The sequence below is a fragment of the Branchiostoma floridae genome, unplaced genomic scaffold (genome assembly GCF_000003815.2).
Source record: "Branchiostoma floridae strain S238N-H82 unplaced genomic scaffold, Bfl_VNyyK Sc7u5tJ_349, whole genome shotgun sequence".
In the NCBI taxonomy this organism is placed as follows: Eukaryota; Metazoa; Chordata; class Leptocardii; order Amphioxiformes; family Branchiostomatidae; genus Branchiostoma; species Branchiostoma floridae.
This window is the reverse complement of record NW_023365810.1, coordinates 8,811-16,662: the sequence shown is the minus strand read 5'-3', so window position 1 is coordinate 16,662 and position 7,852 is coordinate 8,811. Positions and strand designations below refer to the sequence as shown.

The 7,852-nt window shown below is 41.0% G+C and overlaps 1 protein-coding gene across 1 annotated transcript in view; it reads left to right on the top strand.

Moving 5' to 3' along the window:
* Positions 1–643: 643 nt before the first annotated feature.
* Positions 644–7,852, top strand: part of LOC118408696 (short transient receptor potential channel 4-like) — a gene marked incomplete at its 3' end in the record, with an annotated part of 11,316 nt that continues 4,107 nt past the window's right edge. The window contains exon 1 of the mRNA XM_035809551.1: positions 644–739. The remainder of the gene's footprint in view (positions 740–7,852) is intronic.

Genomic DNA, 7,852 nt, shown 5'->3' with positions numbered 1-7,852 from the left:
CTAGGTGGCTTAACCAATCACAGTACAGCAAGTTAGTGCAGTCTGCTCTAGGACTGGTGGCTTGAGGTCTCCTTCTCCACATATATCTATTTCCTCACTTTCCTGTTTCTCGCAGTAGAAGTGCAGGAACTGATACCCATCAAGGGGAAACTTGTTAAGTCACGGTGCGTTTGATTTTCCTTCAGATATTTTCCTCCCCTCCAGCAGAGGTCATGAACGATAGATGAGGCCACATCGTGGTTTATTTTGATATCGTCTCTACTGTTCACTGATACTCCTTCTTTGATTTCAGAGCTAAAATGGAAATTTCAGTAACGTTAATGAATACCTGTTTAAAACACAAAGTCTCATTTCAAGATTTTTGCTGTTAATCTATCATAACATTACGCTAGGATTTTATACGATTAAGTTTTTACACTAGACTTATAGAGCTGTACTGTGTATTTAAGCTTGTTCAAAAAGGTCCTAGAAATATGTTAAAACCAAAGTACTCAGTGCTGTGTAAATCTGATATAACTTGCAGTAAGTTTTTTTCGTGAAGGTGATGTTGACTATAAAGGCGTTACTGAAATTAGTTTTGAATACTTCTGTCCGTTGAAAAAGAAATTAAAGTACGACTTTGTTTCCTTTTTCTTGCAGTGTACATCTCTTCAGTCGAACGGCCATGGAAACAAGCCGACCCATGGAGTTCCTCCGATAGCCACGGTTAGAGGAAGAGCCCGGATGTAGCCGAGACAAAGTGAGTAGATACAACTGTGCTTCTTTTACAAACAATTTTCACTCTGGTTGCAACTAGTCGGTAAAGTTGTGTTGGGGGACATTTGTGAGCTTTGGACTTTCTCACAGAATTCGAACACCAGCATTACTGCCTGGGATGCCATCTGTGCTGCCTTGCTGCAATAGAAAAAGCATACTAGTACATCCGCCGGTTTTCACCAAAACATGTATCATGTAGTCCTTTTCCTGTTTGATCCGGCGTCACAGAACATGGCGAAAGCTCGCCCGGCGTGTCTTCGTATATACCAGCTCTACATGATTAGCATTTCCAGCAACAGTACGACCATTGTCCTCTAAATCACTGCGCGATGCGAAGGGATCAACCGATTTTTGCAGGACACAATGCTCTGTTGAGTGTAACAGGGGAGATTTTCAGGCGTAAAGAACACTCCATTCCTATGCTAGCGATTTTTATATTTTGTCTCATTCTGGCGATCAACGCATTTTGACACAGGCCATACCAGAAGATCAAATATACTGTATCTAATTTGCGTTTCATGTAAAGAACCAATCTGAATCAATCCATATGACATTTCGTCAAGTGATTCTTTACTTTTGGGATTTCGGTACGGGGCAATATTGTCGATAAAGCGGCGTCTTTTACGAGAAATCAATGAACACGGTAATTGTGGGACGGCCTGTGGTTAAGCTGAAAGCCACCGAGGGCAATCACCGAGTAGGTATAGGAAGATGGATCAGTATTGACCGGTACTTTTGTTTGTGCTTCCAAACAATATGAGATTCTCTAACAGATACTAGAGGCTTGGTGAAAGTATGTTCGATTGTGCGTTTTTTAAAGGGGGCAAGTGTAGAATATTGCCGGCGCCTCAGTAGCGGATCTATGTGGGACTGTTGGCATTTATGAAGTTTATGACTGTACCTGTTGGCATCCCCTGCTCGGAACATTTTCTGCCATAATATTTTGGCAATACATCAGTGGCGAGGTCTATTGAATAGTTTCTATTGGTTGGCGTCTGGATTGAAGATAAAGAGGAACAAGATTGTGGTCTTTTAAAAGATAAGGGCTTCTTGATTAGACAGGCAGATCCGGCCGCTGATTAAGTTTAATGCTAATTCTTTTACGACTGTTTCTTAGACCTGTCCTCTGTCAACCGCCTTGCCATGGTAGTTTACGTACATTATAGCCTGACAGGCTTGCAGCAGTCCCACTCGTAGATGCCCGGTGACCAATACCTCTAATTCAAGAGATTAGGGGGCATCTTCAACCGGCCAGTTTATGCAAATGTGACAATTTTTTTTATTCAGATCTCCATTGGTGTAACACTGTAAAACTATTTTTTCTGAAGTCGACTTGAGTATGAATTATGAATTCAAAACTTGTAAAATGTGTAGGAGGCTATGCCCCAGAGAGGCCTGTACAGGAGGCTATGTTACCAGAGAAGCCGGTGAAGGAGGCTATGTCCCTGAAGGTGCTTCAGGTTGCCTCCCGCACCACCTGATGCCTTGAATCTCTGCGGGTCAGTGGACGGCATTCCGGTCACGCCTGGCCCAGAAATGCGCCGACCCGGAACCGTGGTCAGTACGCGCCACCGACAGAACGGTCGATCCCCACCACGTTATAAATGTATGATATCGAAATCACCAGGCCAAGATCGATACCAGTTCTTATGTTTGGAATGGGATGTTCTTTGGCGGCAAATTTGATGAGTTTAGACTTACCGAGTTAGCATCGATTGTTTGTGGGAAACGATTAAGGATCAATGCGACCGTTTTGGGATGTCCGGATTTCATAGATCTTTGTGAACGTTTCAAACGATTGTTATGACTTTCTGCGCCATTTCTGCTGTCAGGTTCCTTAACCATATTGATTGTAGCGGAGCTACTACAATGGTACTTGTCAAATGCAAGCTTTGACCCACTTCGACTGGTTGTTTAAAGTGTCAACGTTGGATTTATTTCTGGGTGGTTTATGTGGATGTTTCTATTGATCATTTTCCTGGTAAAATTGAGCCTGACTATGTTAGTGTATTTTATTTTCTTTGATATCCAAGGGTATTGCGTTATAATGTCATATGGCAAATTGGCAAATTAATTTGATATGTGGTGCACACGTGTACGGGGTCTTCTAAAAATCTTGTACTGTTTCTTTTACCTTTATCTATTGCCTTAATGGTGGCTATGACTTAAATAACACTTTCATTGTAGAACCAATGACAAAAACAAAGAAAAGTAAAAAAAAAAAACTCATCTTCCCCATTGTGAGCCTTTCCTAACAACACATTAATTGTAGTACAGCGGGGCCGCGGACGTGCTTGGCCTGATGATGGCCTCATTAGTCTTTTTCCCGTGCGCCTTGGGGGCCTTTTCTCTTGGCTTTTGTCTTCCCTTTGGGCAGACGACTCCTGACGCGAAGCGTGCCGCGGTCTAGGGAAATACGCAATTTAAACCGATTCAACTGAATGCATGCAGACAGCTATAATATGTTTCCTCTCCTGTGATTGTAACCTTGATCAAGTTCCTGTTGGTGAAAGCACGCAAATTAAGTCCTCAATGCGTACATGATATCAGTTGGTCATGTTCTATATCCAAATAAAACAATTTGTTTCAACACCAGGAATTAGGATCCAAGGTCTGCGATGAAATCTTCCTTCATGATACTGGATTGACTCCGATTCTCCTACAGGCCTAGCGTTATAAACTTAGCAAACGTAATAAAAAATGTATATCCAGGAAGACCCTTTAACGCTTTCCTGGCTGTCAAAATTAGCTATTTGGCAGTACTTGGTCCAATGAACCTCAGCGGACATGCCTACCATTTTGTACGTAAAACTTCTCCTGTGGACTTCTATTGCAAAGTATAGCTTCAAAGTATACGTGAGTCCCATATGACTTTCACCACTGTTAGTATGTCAAGTATGACTTTCAAGTGCTTTTCTGTCATTTTTGGTTACTAAACAATCCCACATCAGGGCACGCAAGCCATTACTCAACTGGGGTCGATATATACTTCCTGGCACTTTTGACAAATTGCTGACGTCACGCAAGATCACGCGATCACGTGATATCAAGATCATGTGTCTGTAACTCTCGTAAGTTGATGTCCTGAAGTGATTCCTCCTGAATAAGGCGACAGTGGTCGTTATAATTTGATCCGTGTACACCTTAGTCTTGGAAAATGTCTAGCATTGTACTACGATTACCTCCAACGCAGATGAGCGTCCATGATAACAATCCTACTGTGTGTTTCCTGCTGCAGTTTTACTCAATGCCGTTATCGCTATGTTACATATGTGCCGCCCGTGACGATGTCATGTTTTTCTTTAGATTTGTGATTACCTCCTTTCGTGAAGGGCAAGGTTGTATCAACAAGCTCACGTGTGGCATGCTGGGGGAGGAGGTGTCGTTTATTTTCTCTGTGAAGGATTTTCTGGATAGTTTTTATGACCTTCACCTCCCGAAGCTAGAAATATTGTTAATAGGTTAGGTGGGATCCTTCGTCTTCCACTGTCTAAGGAAAAGAAGTAGAACACAACAAGATACAGTTTAATGTTAGCTTTTAGACATCACCTATACACTATTTGTTTGTCTCATTTCATGTTAAATGCCTCGGGAAAGAAATTTGCGATAAACCATTAATTGATGTTTTATGGAATTAGCAATAGTACTTGATATATGATAGATTATATATATACACACAAGTGTTATGACATGCTTTCACACTTAATCATATTTACTGCTGGCTTCCAACCATTTGGTACTCAAATATGATCTATTTATGTGATCTGTTTTGTATCGACGTATAGAAGATGATTCAGCAGTCCCGCTTGTTCTCGCGAGAGTACATGGGAAACGTTTTTACTCTTCGCTGCGGTAGGCTTTTCCTTAACCGAGACATGGCACGTTTTACTCACGGTATGCTGTTCGTGTGAGATGAGAAGCTACTTGAATGCAAGAAGCCATTTTCGTTGATCAATAGGGGAGGTTTTCAAAAAGTATAGCATTTTCAGGTAACGTCATTGCTGTGCCCATCGCCATGCTGGTGTCCCTATTTGAATATCGATGTCTCCGAACATTTGAAGATATCTTCAACTTTTTTAATAGCCAGAAATGAATGTCGGCAGCTCAAAGAAACAGATGCCTGAGAAATACCCCAAAATTGGAAGATACTCAAAAATTATCTACGGGTCATCATTGAAATATGAAGATGAAACCAACATGGCGTCAGCACCTGCCTGCTTTATTGATGTGGAACTTGAGTAAAAGCGGCCGAATCGATAGATTATCACAAAATGTCATTTAGAGCTAGCGAGCGAGAGACGTCCTAAAAGGGTTGTTGGCTCGGTTGGTCAGTGTCCTTCACGCTAGATGAAGTATTCACTCCAAACAGCCTCTTAAAACAGACAGCAGCATTAAAAAGTCGCCTGAGGCCCTCGCCGACATGCTCGACATGCTCAACCACAGTCCACGCGAAGAAATCGGCGGATTCAAAAGCATTCCAATCGACCGGAGAGTTTTCCCATTCTGTCTAGAGCTAATTGAAGACGAATACAGTATCACGTTTTGATTGTATGCCCCAAAGTATTCTGTTATTATACACAATTCACTGCACACAAGGCTATCATCTTACATGCCGGGATTCACCTCAACGGACTTAGATAGTAAATGTAAATACATTATGACATGTGACAACCCCTGTGTGGTATACATATATTGAATTATGTCTAGACGCTAGAAATCCTTCCAGTGCTTGTAAAAGACCATTTTCGTCCCATACTATGCACCCTTGTATTAAATAGATTAGCCTTATAGAATTGTAGCTATGCATCAGTAGATGCCATGCTTTCTACTTTGTACAATTGTATGTTGTACGCTGTGAACGGTACGTTGCTTCAATGGTACTTTGCACAGATAACGTACAAGTGGCTCATTAAACGGAGGATGAAATTTAGTAGATAGCCTATGGCGTCCCCCGTCTTTCCTCTTTCATGAAATTGCAAAGAGCAATTATTGTACGCACATCACATTATTGTATTCAATGTTTTATTTTAAAAAAAGGAGACTTTTAAACTACACGCATTAGTCTTGGTTGTTAGGTTATGATGGGTGTCATGTTTTACCATTGTGTCATTTTGCGAAGGCTCGTTCGAAATAAAAACTAGAATAAAATATCAACTGGGAATACATCACCCGTGGACAGAAGGGCACTTCCAGGTGGCGCCACGCTATTAGTAACAGATTGTGGTTCGACCCAGTTCAGATCGACTAATCTATCATAAAAAATCAATGCACGAAATTTGATTGGTGTCACCAGAGGAATGATTCAACAGCTCCACTTGGCGTAGGATCCAATAATTGCAACCATTGGTCGTAGCTCTGATGCAAACACACGCGCACACACACGCTCACACACACACACACACACAGACACACACTCACACACTCACTCACACACACACATATACATCTATATATGCGTGAAAACACATACACATATATTGTTGTGAACAGACGCCACATGGAATGATTACTAAGATAGACTGCAAACGCTCTTCATATTTACTCCAGTTAAAAAAAATACATAGCACACATGGATACTTATCTAAGCATTTGTATTTCTTTAGCACCTAAGGTGTTCTTCTTACAGCAAGTGAGAGAGCCACATCATAAACGGTAGAACTTGATTAGTCGACCTCTATTATTTTCGGATATCTGGCTTCAGTTAGAGCCATCCGACAGAATCGGACCAATCTTTAACCGATTGGTCGGCACCAGATTTGATTAGGAGCGGATTTTCTCTGCTCTGTCACCATCGAATTTTTATTAAGGCCACGGCTGACGTTAGTGTTTACCCGTACAGGTTCGATTCTTGACACTCATGGCAAATCGTTGTATCATGTTCTCGAGTAACGCATGATGAGATGATGTTGTCCCTGTTTGACTCCGGTGACATTGACGTCATTGTACCGAAAAGTGGTACTATAATCCAGTTTTAGGTACTGAAGGGCATCCTGGGCAGATTACATAAAGTACTAATACCATGTTGACTTTAAATAAACTGAAGCACGGTTTCATAAAAGTACTTAACAAGTTTCAATGCTAAATTGCTAAACAACTGCTCCCTTGAAACGTTACATGGATCTGGTTCGTGGAAAGAAGAAGTGGGTTGCCCAGATCAAACTCGTAAAACAGCTGAAAGTCAAACTGGTAAAACAGCTGAAAGTTCTTAATAAAATCTGCCTTCGACCCGTGCCATATCCATTGGTGCTGTGAATGACAGTCGATTTCTGATGTCTAGGCTGGCGGTGGTCCTGTACTGACTTTGCGTCGTAAGACAATGGCCACCACCATCTCTGACGTATGACATGTAAGTGTCTTGCCATACACTTGTTGCTAACCTTGACTCCTGCTGACCTAGCCTGTTCCATCATAACATATTATCATATAGCCAGATGGAGTTGGCCAATCAGAGGCCCCCATTTCCCATGGGTTATCAGGCAGTAACCTCAAAAGTGGTCGGTTATTCTAATAACCGACCACTTTTTGGACCGCACCATTATACAGGGGACAGTCATGATTTTTTTTTGTACTGTTGTTTGTGTGTAAACCATGCATACCTGTCAAAAATATTATGATTGATTGGTTATGTTAATTAGGGCTCCACATGGGGAATATAGGGATACTTGAAAAGGAATTATGCTGATTTTACACATTTTCATTATGGCTTTCTAACGTGATTAAGCCGGTACCTTCCTAAATCACTTCATATATACGTACTTTGTCGTGCCCAAGTGAAAAGGCTCTGCATGGTGGGTACCAGGACTCCACTTAATACATGTAGTTTGTATTGCAAATAAGCCACATGTTGATGCTGATATGCTATCTCACAAACAGATGATTAGTTAAAATGATTACTTAAATGATGATGATGAAATAGTTTAATGTTTGTATTATATATAGACACTATTGTACAATATATATATTGCAAATGTATTTTTATGTAATGTATTAAAGTGTTTATTTGTTATAAATGAATTTGTGTGAAATAACTGTCAGTTGGATAGGCTATATGATAATAACGTTAATGCCCCGCCTTATCCTCGGTGTATATGGTGAG